The sequence below is a fragment of the Littorina saxatilis genome, linkage group LG6 (assembly GCF_037325665.1).
Source record: "Littorina saxatilis isolate snail1 linkage group LG6, US_GU_Lsax_2.0, whole genome shotgun sequence".
NCBI classification, from domain to species: Eukaryota; Metazoa; Mollusca; class Gastropoda; order Littorinimorpha; family Littorinidae; genus Littorina; species Littorina saxatilis.
Genome location: NC_090250.1, coordinates 4,061,351 through 4,073,850, shown reverse-complemented (window position 1 = coordinate 4,073,850; position 12,500 = coordinate 4,061,351).

The following is a 12,500-nucleotide window of genomic DNA, read 5'->3' as shown; positions in this document are numbered from 1 at the left end:
TGTTGTAGGCACTTGATCAGGGCTGCGCGAAATGAAGTCATTTCTCTGATTGTGCTGGGTGTGGAGGACCCGGCGAGGCAGAGCTGTATGAAGTGTTGCAGTGTGGCCCTGCCTGTACAGCTCAGCGCTGTCGCCACAATGAGCGGTCACACTGGCAGAGCTCCTGGGACCCGCACAGCTAGGTCTCAAGTGGGAGTGACTGTAGGGGAGGAGAGGCACTCGAAGAAGGCCTCGGTACGAAGCTTGCAGGCTGGGTCAGAGCCAAGAGAGAACTTGTGTCTCTGCTGGATTTTTAGAGATGAAAGTCATTTCTATTTGTAATATTTTGTGTGATATGATTGTATCGTATATATATGCAAGGAGTGTATGGATGTATAATTGTTTCCACACCAGGACAAATACCAATGCCATGTATGTTATATGGCGGATTAAATTATTGTTCTTGTTCTTGATCTTCTCTCTCTCTCTCTCTCTCTCTCTCTCTCTGATTGGCGAGAGCAGTACGGGATGAAAGTTGCAGCCTGGCTCGCCTCGCTCAGAACTTGTGAGCTTTATGTAGTAGTCCCAGAAGCATTTGTACCCTGGCGGACTGTGACAAGTATAGGGGTGTAATGTTGCAGCCTGGCTCGCTTCATTCAGAACTTGTGAGCTTTGCGAAGTAGTCTCAGAAGCACTTGTACCCTAGAGGACCGTGGCAACAGCTACCGGGATGGTATAGTGTTGCCGAGCCGTTGCCTCATTCATTTCACCTCTGTCTCAACTATGCAGCTGAGAGGTTCTGTGATAATGCGCGGTCACGAGGGCGACGGCTCCTGAATGAGATAGGACAGCAGCAAAACAATCCAAGATGTCTCTTCTTGATCTAACAGACATGGGAAGGAAGTTTTACAAAAATGACTCTTTTTTTTTTTTAGAACACCATTCCTTTCTTCGCCTGTCAAAAGTTGGTGTGTGGTGTGCGTGTTAGATCCTACAACTTGCTCTTCGAGCGTGTAGGATCCAATCCAAGGGGAACAACCCTTATAGTTGAAAAGAGAAAGCTCACCGCAATTGGATGATTCCCCTTAGATAAACGGCACCCTTCCTGTCTTTCTCGCGCAACATCCTTGTAGAGTGTAACACACACACACACACACACACTGATGCGTAAACGATTAGTTTGTCACACACACACACACACACTGATGCGTAAACGATTAGTTTGGAGAGTGTAACACACACACACACACACACACACACACACACACACACACACACACACACACACACACACACACAGATGCGTAAAACAACGCTCTTTGTTTTCTATATATCCATGTGTTTTAGTCAGGCTACGGACTGAAGAGAGCTATCAAAAATTAGATAATTAGATAATGATAAAACAAATCGTTATGTTAATCCATATTTGTTTCGTTTACGTTGTCATGGCAACTGTGTCCCCAGAAACAACGAGATGTTACTTTCCTTCCCGTGCTGAGCCGTTTTTCAATCATCACAGGTCTTGCTTTTACCGTCAAGGGAGGCGAGTTTGGATCTTACCTTCATTGTTAAGCTATTCATCATACTCTGCTCATTCTAAACACTAGTGATACTTAAGATTGAAAAAAAAACCTGTTCTCTCTCTTTGTATTGCTTTTGAATGTAGAAGCGAGTATGTGAACTTGTTTGTGTGTGTGTGTGTGTGTGTGTGTGTGTGTGTGTGTGTGTGTGTGTCTGTCTGTCTGTCTGTCTGTCTGTCTGTCTGTCTGTCTGTCTGTTTGTCTGTCTGTCTGTCTGTCTGTGTGTGCGTGTATATTCATCATCCTTTCTGGTTTATATGACTTGGTTGTTTTGCCTTATTTCAGTACGGATTTTTGAGGCTGTGTGTGATATTCTTCACTACTTTGGATATGAACTGATGGATCGTCATGACTGCAGGCAAAACACTGATTCACCTCGCGGCAGGCAAAACACTGATTCACCTCGCGGCAGGCAAAACACTGATTCACCTCGCGGCAGGCAAAACACTGATTCACCTCGCGGCAGGCATAGACGGCAGTATGGTGCATGTAAGGATGTTTGTATTTTTGATTGTTTCCCGTTTTCATCAACAGGGGGAATCATGTCGACGTTCACTGCCAAGCCCATACAGTCAAGAGTGAATGGGACCTGTGCACCATGATGTGAAGATGATCACCATGAGACGATCAAAGTGACACCAACATGCTGGCTGGTCGGGTCCAAGAAAGCCATTGCCGTGTCTCAAGACGTTGGCGCTTCTGCGTCATATCTCTGAGTAAGTGGAAAGCAGACTACGGTTTCAGCATGAATTGTATACTTCATAATAGAACCCGTCTTTTATTACATGTGTTTGTGTGGGTATTTGCGTGTGTGTGTGTTGTTGTTGTGTTTTTGTGTGTGTATTTTTTGGGGGAAGGGGGAGTAGTATAATTATGCCATGGTGTGTATCAAGGAAAAGGGAAGCAGAGTGTTATCAGTAGGTTATACATAGCTTCACTAGTCGCTAAGAACCATTCAGTGCAGAGAAAGGTAGAAGGATTTTTGTAATAGAAATATTCTTCTTATGGTCATTATTTGCAAAGAAACTCGACTAGAATGTCTGGCTAAGCTTTGTGCGATAACGTTTTTACAGGGCAACTCCAAACCACGCTCCCGGAGCTGCATGACGTCACCTGATTCACTGCATCATAGGAGGACGGTCAACATGTATCATGGTCCTGTAGCTCGTGACGTCATCATACGGTCTTCACACTGCTGACAAAGTGAACAAGAGGGGAAGCGGAGAGAACGCGGACATTATAAGATGTTTGATGGGTTGTTGACAGACCAGCTTTTTTGTCTGTCCGAGGGGGAGCATATCGTCTTTTGTTTCATATTTATTGACCAAGGCCGAAGGCCGCGTCAATAAATATGAAACAAAAGTCGATATGCCCCCCGAGGACCGACAAAAAAGCTGGCCTGTCAACAAACCACCAAACATCGTTTTTGTCATCATTTTGGTAATGAGAAAATAAGTGCACAATCAACCCAGGGAGCCATGCTTTGAAACACGGGTTCCGTGCTGATAACCACACGAGTCCCGGTTTGATAACCACTGGCAATCAAAGCTGGCGTGTGAAAGCAACTTTCTGTGTTTTTGAGTTCATTAAATGTTAGGATGAATATGTCAGGTTTGAGGATGTAGGTTCATCTCGGTATTCCACCCTCTCGGCTTTCTGTTGTAAATATTAAGCTGAGTGATCGAATGTGGAAGCTACGTTTGGTGAAAGGTCACAGAAGATTTGCGTCGTGCAGCGAAGGAAAGAATCGCGATCTTGTTTCCGACTCGGTACCTCTTTGTTTTTCATCAGACCTGTCATTCTGCTTGCTCGGCTTTGTTAGATGTTTGCATATCTTGTTGCTAATTTCTTTGCTTTTGTTATTGTTTCTTATTTGTGCTTCGTTAATCGATACAACGTCTTGTGCACAGGTCAAAATGTGTGTGTCAGGTGTCGTTTTACTTGAACGTTCGTGTTTCTCCGAACGTCTGTGTATCGAAACACAGATACACGCACTCCATGACTTTGTAAGAAGACATAACATATCGGTAGGTTTCATTTGTTTGTGACGAATTTATTGAAGTAGTTTTGTTTTTTGTTTACTTTTGCCAGTTTGCCAGTTGGTTTTTGGAACTTTGCAAAGCAGTGTTTAGGTCTGAGGAAACGCAAATGAAAAGAGCCGAAGAATCCTCGAGCGTTTCTATTGGGTTTGCTTTTGATTATCCATGTAATAGGGCTTCCTGCAACTATGGTAACCGGGGATTTATTCCCCGGGGAACATGAGATTTATTTCCCAGGTGCTTGTGAATGAAAACTCGTGAAAATGATGACAATCATTGTTATCATTTTCACGAGTTTTCATTCATACACAGCCGGGAAATAAATCTCATGTTCCCCATGCAATAACTAGAGGTGGTGAATGAGTTTGAGCTTTCAGGTGAAACGTGGATTGCCACAGTAAAAGCCAATCAGGCTGATTGTTTGATGTGTCAGTCGAACCATCGCGGCTTTGGATTCGTGTTTCCGAGGACAACGATTGTAAGCATTTGGAACAACTTGCCAGACAACATCAAAACAACTAACTCAATGAGCGAATTCAAGCACTATCTAACTATTCCTGATTATAACGTACCTGCCTATTACTACTGTGGTAAACGACTGGAAGAGATTCATCACTGCAGAATGCGCCTAAACATGAGTAACTTGAATTCTGACCTGTGCAAACGCCACTTACAGGAAAATCCGCAGTGCGCTTGCGGCTACCTGCATGAAACAGCTGACCATTACTTGACACATTGCCCTCTGTACGTAGACGCTCGCCTATCTACAATAAATGCACTACCTGTACATTACAGACATGTTGAAATATTGTTAAATGGTAGCGAAACCCTTTCTCTTCGCACCAACAAGCTTATTTTTGAAAGTGTCCAATCGTTTATCTGTAAATCTGATCGTTTTTGTTAATTTGACTCAGTACGCATATCCATGCCAACAACCCTTATTTTATATACATTTTCCAATTATATATTCAGCGAACTACTGCTTATTTGCCACTGGATTACAGTTTACAATGTACTATGTATATTCTTTTTGTATGCGCTAACCACCTTCATCTTTCATATGTACCTACAGGGACGTAGCACCCGGTAGGGCATGTAGGGCGACCGCCCGACCACTTTTTCCGTAAAAAAAAAAAAGAGAGAGAGAGAGAGAGAGAGAGAGAGAGAGAGAGAGAGAGAGAGAGAGAGAGAGAGAGAGAGAGATCTACCAACAGAACACCCCACGTAGTATTCACGCGATGGCATAAGGTCGGTTTTTTGGTTTTTTTTTGTTTTTGTGTGTTAGTCTTGGTCAACTGCTGGAATAGGATGACGTCTTATTTTGACGAGAACGTCACACGTGACGAGTTCCGTCAGGCCATAAAAGTATTGGCGCCAATTTAGTGAAAATTGCTTCTTCGTCCGTCTGCTCCCATGAGAAACAATGGAGGTAAGAAATGTTTTGTATATTCTGTGTGTGAAGCTGGGGTCAGACTGAGGGGTGAGTGATTGTGTGTCAACCGTAAGTACGCCATAACAATTGAGTAACACAGTAACTTGTGGGGTTAACAGTGTCACATGAAACAACATGTAGAGAGAGAATTGAACAATGGACACAAGTGTGCATCCTGGTTGTGATGGATCGAAAACGCGCTAAAAATATTCTGACAAATCCCTCTATTTTTCAGTCATCACTCAGGCTGCCAATGTTGATGGCTGGACGGATCAATAAATTGCTTGTTTAGAAGTAAACCAGTTTGTCAATCCTTGCTTTTTAACACACTAGACAATAATGAAGACGAAAGTCATTTGAAGTAAGTGCTCATCACATTCAACGTATCGGAATTTAGATATAAATGTAAGTCGATTGATAATCACTGATACATTCACCAGCCCGTTGTTTGGTGGAGGATGGAAAGATGATTAGATGGAACTGAGCTCAGAAGGCACGAAATCGCATCATGTTTTCTTTCTTTTTTAGACCATTACAAGGGGACGGGAAGGGGGGGGGGCGGTAGTGTAAGCCCCATATTTCCTTAGCTGTCTCAGCATTTTGTCTTCCATTTTTTTCCGCCCTACCACTTTTATTAGGTGTGCTACGTCCCTGACCTACCATTCTTTCGTCCCACCTCCACCCTCCCCCTGCTAGCTTTTTCCTGTTCTTTTTGGTTTGCTTCAACTATGCTGTTGACCTAGATAGTTCCATAGTTTATAAGTAATGTTTGTCCGACATCACATTTTTGTTAATTTGTAACTACGTAGGGCGCGTAATATAAGCGTTCGCTTGAGTTCGTGTCCCTATTGTTTATCGTTGTATTGTTGTACCATGTTTGATTTAATAAAACATTGTTTAAACCAAGAAGAAGAATATGAACATACACTGGGCAAAGCTGGTTGCTGATTGGTAGGCCCCCAGCTTTGATGATTGTTCGTTTTGTCACATCCTGCTAGTTAGGGTTAGGGTTTGCACACATACACTGGGAAAAGCTGGTTGCCGATTGGTAGGCCCTAAGCTTTGATCATTGTTCATTTTGTCACATCCTGCTAGATAGGGTTAGGGTTTGCACACATACACTGGGAAAAGCTGGTTGCCGATTGGTAGGCCCCCAGCTTTGATCATTGTTTGTTTTGTCACATCCTGCTAGTTAGGGTTTGCACATACACTGGGAAAAGCTGATTGCCGATTGATAGGCCCTAAGCTTTGATCACTGTTCGTTTTGTCACATCCTGCTAGTTAGGGTTAGGGTTTGCACATACACTGGGAAAAGCTGATTGCCGATTGGTAGGCCCTAAGCTTTGATCATTGTTCGTTTTGTCACATCTTGCTAGTTAGGGCATAGACCAAATAGCCTGGACCGCCAACTCGTCACGTGACCCTTCGAGGTTACGACGCTCGACTTTCACAGGGGCGCTTAGCGTCCGGTTTGAAAGACAGTAAAAAGAAAGCACGCTCCAGTTATTTGTGACAATGGGAGGTGACAATGAACTGGATTTTCCAAAACTCCAAACTTAAACTTAACAAAACTCATCGAAAAACATGTTCCATGTGCACTTTAGCTGAGTTTATTTTAGCATTTTCAGAACTTACCTCGGCAACTTCGTCCATGTTTACAATCGACACCGGATATGACATCCCCCTGATTTCTCAAAGGCCAAGAAGGGCGGGGTAGTAGTTGCGCTGAGAAGGATAGCACGCTTTTCTGTACCTCTCTTCGTTCCTAAATGCGAGGGGCCGCTACCTCGTAATAGAGAGAAAGAGCGGAAAGAGAGCTAGTTGGCGGTCCAGGATAAATGGTCTATGGTTAGGGTTAGGGTTTGCACATACACTGGGCAAAGCTGATTGCTGATTAATAGGCCCTAAGCTTTGATCATTGTTAGTTTTGTTACATCCTGCTAGTTAGGGTTTGCACATACACTGGGAAAAGCTGGTTGCCGATTGATAGGCCCAAAGCTTTGATCATTGTTAGTTTTGTCACATCCTGCTAGTGAGGGTTAGGGTTTGCACATACACTGGGAAAAGCTGGTTGCCGATTGATAGGCCCAAAGCTTTGATCATTGTTAGTTTTGTCACATCCTGCTAGTGAGGGTTAGGGTTTGCACATACACTGGGAAAAGCTGGTTGCCGATTGATAGGCCCAAAGCTTTGATCATTGTTAGTTTTGTCACATCCTGCTAGTTAGGGTTAGGGTTTGCACATACACTGGGAAAAGCTGGTTGCCGATTGATAGGCCCAAAGCTTTGATCATTGTTAGTTTTGTCACATCCTGCTAGTTAGGGTTAGGGTTTGCACATACACTGGGAAAAGCTGGTTGCCGATTGATAGGCCCAAAGCTTTGATCATTGTTAGTTTTGTCACATCCTGCTAGTGAGAGTTAGGGTTTGCACATACACTGGGAAAAGCTGGTTGCCGATTGATAGGCCCAAAGCTTTGATCATTGTTAGTTTTGTCACATCCTGCTAGTGAGGGTTAGGGTTTGCACATACACTGGGAAAAGCTGGTTGCCGATTGATAGGCCCAAAGCTTTGATCATTGTTAGTTTTGTCACATCCTGCTAGTTAGGGTTAGGGTTTGCACATACACTGGGAAAAGCTGGTTGCCGATTGATAGGCCCTAAGCTTTGATCATTGTTAGTTTTGTCACATCCTGCTAGTTAGGGTTAGGGTTTGCACATACACTGGGAAAAGCTGGTTGCCGATTGATAGGCCCAAAGCTTTGATCATTGTTAGTTTTGTTACATCCTGCTAGTTAGGGTTTGCACATACACTTGGCAAAGCTGATTGCTGATTAATAGTCTCCGAGCTTTGATCATATTATTAGTTTGTCACATCCTGCTAGTTAGGGTTAGGGTTTGCACATACACTGGGCAAAGCTGATTGCTGATAGATAGGCTCCGAGCTTTGATCATTGTTAGTTTTGTCACATCCTGCTAGTTAGGGTTAGGGTTTGCACATACACTGGGCAAAGCTGATTGCTGATAGATAGGCCCTAAGCTTTGATCATTGTTAGTTTTGTCACATCCTGCTAGTTAGGGTTAGGGTTTGCACATACACTGGGAAAAGCTGGTTGCCGATTGGTAGGCCCTAAGCTTTGATCATTGTTAGTTTTGTCACATCCTGCTACTTTTTACATTTAGTCAAGTTTTGACTAAGTGTTTTAACATAGAGGGGGGAATCGAGACGAGGGTCGTGGTGTATGTCTGTCTGTCTGTCTGTCTGTCTGTCTGTGCGTGTGTGTAGAGCGATTCAGACTAAACTACTGGACCGATCTTTATGAAATTTGACATGAGAGTTCCTGGGTATGATATCCTCAGACGTTTTTTTCATTTTTTTGATAAATGTCTTTGATGACGTAGACTCGTAACGATGTGTGACGTCATCCAGCTTCGGTTTTCCTAGTTGTCTCCAGACCGGAAGAGAAACAAAATTTCCCGTAGTTGCGGTGTCCAGTTCCATGGTGAACTGTCGGTCCTGGATTGTTATGGGTACATCCAACCTAGGAGTATATTGGGGAACTTCACCGAGGATCGCTTTGACAAGCTCTGCTTTCGTGACTCTCTTCACGGAAGCCTGGGAATGTCGTTCTCGATTCTGATGTTGCTTTTTTCTGCAGCTTCCATTGTCCTGTGACGTCACAGTATCGGCATTTGGCTTCTTTGTAGGGGCAGTCTGTTGCTTTGTGGGCCTTTCCACATCGGTAGCACTTCCTGTCTGTGGAATTAGACTGCTTGTGGTTCTTTCGTGGACCCGTAGTCTTGTTCTGGTGGACCTTGTTGACTGGCATGGTCTTGGAACCGTAGACAGTTTCGTTGGCAACCTTCGCTGCGTCTTCAGTTTCAATCGTGACTTGGACAGCACGTGCGAAATCCAGCTCTGTGTCCTTGATCTTGAATAGAGCCTCTAAGACAGCCTCATTGTTGACAGAACATATGAATCTCTGTCTCAGAGCTTCGTCTTGTGGGTTTTTGATCGAAGGAAAGTCACAGGTAGCGGCGTCTTGGCGTATGCGCGCTCCTAACTCCTGGAGAGTTTCGCCTGGCTTCCGTTTCATGTCACTACAGAACTTGAAACGTTCTCGCACCATGAAGAGTTTCGGGTCGAACTGTTCTTTCATGAATTTGACAATTTCGTCCATTGTCAAACTGTTGATGTCCTTGGGCGGGTTTTGCCGAGTAGCCAGATTTGCCAGTTGTTTGTAGACCGTAGCAGTCTGATTCGTCAAGAAAACTTGAGCCTTGCGCTGCTCCGGCACGGAGTTGGCGACCACAAACGTGCAAAATCTTGACCAGTAGTCAGGCCACAGTTCCGATGTTGCATCAAACGCAACAAAAGATGGGATTGCAGCTGCCTGTGTAGTAATGGGAAAACGTAGATTCGAAGCACTCGGATCGTCGTAGCTTTCCTCCCTGGCAGAAGCTGCGGCACCACTGAACACTTTCATCATCATCTCCATCTGGTGCATTTGTTGCTCCATATCTTCCTTGTGCTGGCGTTGCTGTTGCTCCAACTGCTCCCTTAGAAGCGTTATCAGCTGCTCTGTTTCCGTCATTTTGCAGTAAGAAGTCACTCCGAATAGACAAGGGAAGTAACTGTCGGCGACGCCAGTTCTCGTGTTTTTCCTTTCGCCACTCTCAGTCGCAAAGGAGACACAACGAGTTGTGTAGGTTCTGTAGATTTATTAACAGCTGGAACCACGGTGACAATATCTCTCAGCACAGTGTAAGAAAGAACAAGTGCAAGACTTATACTGTTCAAAAAAAGAAACGCATAGTTGCTACTTGCCAAATTTGTTTTAATTTTCGAAAAAAATTAACAGAAAATCCAATATTTAGATTATTTCTTTGAAATTTGGTATGGACACAGTTGAATGCACACACAGTTCATTTGCATCTTCAAATCAATCAGTCAATCAATACGATTGGGTGCCGAGGCTGTCAAGTCAGTAGGGGGTGTGACTGCCTTAAGCAGCAACAACTGCCCGGCACCTTCTGGGCATGGACTGGATCAGATGCCGGATATCTTGCTGTGGGATGGTGTCCCACTCCTCCTGAAGTGCCTGCAATAGATCGCGGTGATTTGCCGGCGCTTCTTCTCGCCTGCGCACACGTCTGTCCAATTCATCCCAGAGGTGTTCTATCGGGTTCATGTCTGGCGACATGGATGGCCAGGGAAGCACCTGGACATGGTGGTCGGTGAGGAACTGGGTGGTGAGTCGTGCTGTGTGCGGGCGAGCGTTGTCCTGCTGGAATATGGCATCCTGCTCAGCCAGAAGAGGAAGGGCGTGTGGGCGCAGAATTTCCTCCACGTATCGCTGGGCAGTTATGCGCCCTTGGACGTGCACCAGGGTGCTCCTTCCAGCGGTATTGATCGCCCCCCACACCATGACGCCTCCACCACCATGAACGGGTGCCTCATCCACACAGTTGGGCGCGTAACGTTCGTTTGCTCTCCGGTAGACCCTCCTCCGACCATCATGTCGCTGGAGCAGGAAGTAGGACTCGTCGCTGAACCACACGTGTCTCCAGTGATTCCGGACGGTCCAGCGAAGGTGCTGGTTGCCCCACTGCACTCAGTTCTGGCGATGGCGGCGGGTGAGGACAGCTCCTCTGTGAGGTCTGCGAGCTCTCAAACCAGCTTCATGCAGGCGGTTCCGCACGGTCTGGTCCGATAATCGGTGTGGCCCGGGGAGAGCCTGGACAGAAGATGAGGCCGACAGGAAACGATTCCGGAGGTGGCGGAGCCGTATGAAGCGGTCGTGAGCAGCAGTTGTCGCCCTTGGTCTTCCCGCTCGTGGCAAGTCAGCAACGGAGCCAGTGGCTTGAAACCTGACCCACAGTCTACTGATGGTGCTCTGGGACACGTGGAAGTGCCTGGCGATTGCACTTGGACTTTGGCCTGCTTGTAAACGACCCAATGCAATTTGGCGGTCTTCTCTGCTCAATCGGGCCATCTTTCGTCGCTGAATTGTCGTCTGATTTCTTTGTGGCGAACAATCCGCTTTTATGGGTTTTGGAAGACATGGTGAGAGCTCAATATTCCCCGAGTTTCACGAGATTACACTGAAGCATGACGAGTGGTCATGCCAAATGAGCAATTTTGACATTGTAGCCACTGATAACGCATGCGTCACGTGCAGAGCTCACTTGTGGCAATGGACGAAAGGTCGACGACCAGATAAACATTTTCTGCAGTTTGGTGGATATCCTTGTAGCCATATAACTAAATTAACCAAATATTACAAGCTATGCGTTTCTTTTTTTGAACAGTATATATAGTTAATGGACATACGAGAATACTCGGGAAACATCGACACTAATCTGGTTAGATCTACACAGTTCCGTCTGTCCGATGAGCGTCTACGCTTACGTCATGAGTGACTGCGCACTTAATCAAAGTAAGTTCCATAATGTTCTTTTCCTTCCATTCGTTTCCAGTGGTATCTAGCGATCTCCAAAACAGCTGTCGACACGTAGTGATAATGAACGAATGATAGCAACTCATAGCCGACAAATTATGTGTAGCACTAATCAACGTAGCGCTAGCGGCACGTAGCACAAATGACACGTAGCACAAATGACCCGTAGCGCTAGCGAAACGCACCCGTTTGATCCAGTTATACACAGTGAGCCTTATGGCAAAGGAAAGTGCAGAGTCAGTCTTAGGAACACAACAGTACCAAAATCAAGAGTACTGGTCAAGAAACAAAGACGCACGAAGCAATTGAAAACTGTGACTTTCGTAGGTATTAATTGGCTTAATCTCCACCGAATGGACCAACGGTTATCTTGAACTTTAGTGTGTTCAATTCATAGCTCAGAATCCAGTGGCATTCTTTACTTATTTTTGAGTCACTTGAGAAAATGTGACTCTATGTAATCGGTCAGTGTTAGTCTGTCCGGCCGGCCGGCTGTCCGGCCGGCCGTCCGGCCGGCCGTCCGTAGACACCACCTTAACGTTGGACTTTTCTCGGAAACTATCAAAGCGATCGGGCTCATATTTTGTTTAGTCGTGACCTCCAATGACCTCTACACTTTAACGATGGTTTCGTTGACCTTTGACCTTTTTCAAGGTCACAGGTCAGCGTCAAAGGAAAAATTAGACATTTTATATCTTTGACAAAGTTCATCGGATGTGATTGAAACTTTGTAGGATTATTCTTTACATCAAAGTATTTACATCTGTAGCCTTTTACGAACGTTATCAGAAAAACAAGGGAGATAACTAGCCTTTTCTGTTCGGCAACACACAACTTAACGTTGGGCTTTTCTCGGAAACTATAAAAGTGACCGGGCTCAAATTTTATGTGAACGTGACTCCCAGTGACCTCTACACTTTGACGTCTGCTTTGGTGACCTTTGACCTTTTTCAAGGTCACAGGTATGTCTTGAAGGAAAATAATTGAAATATCATATCTCTGAAACTATTC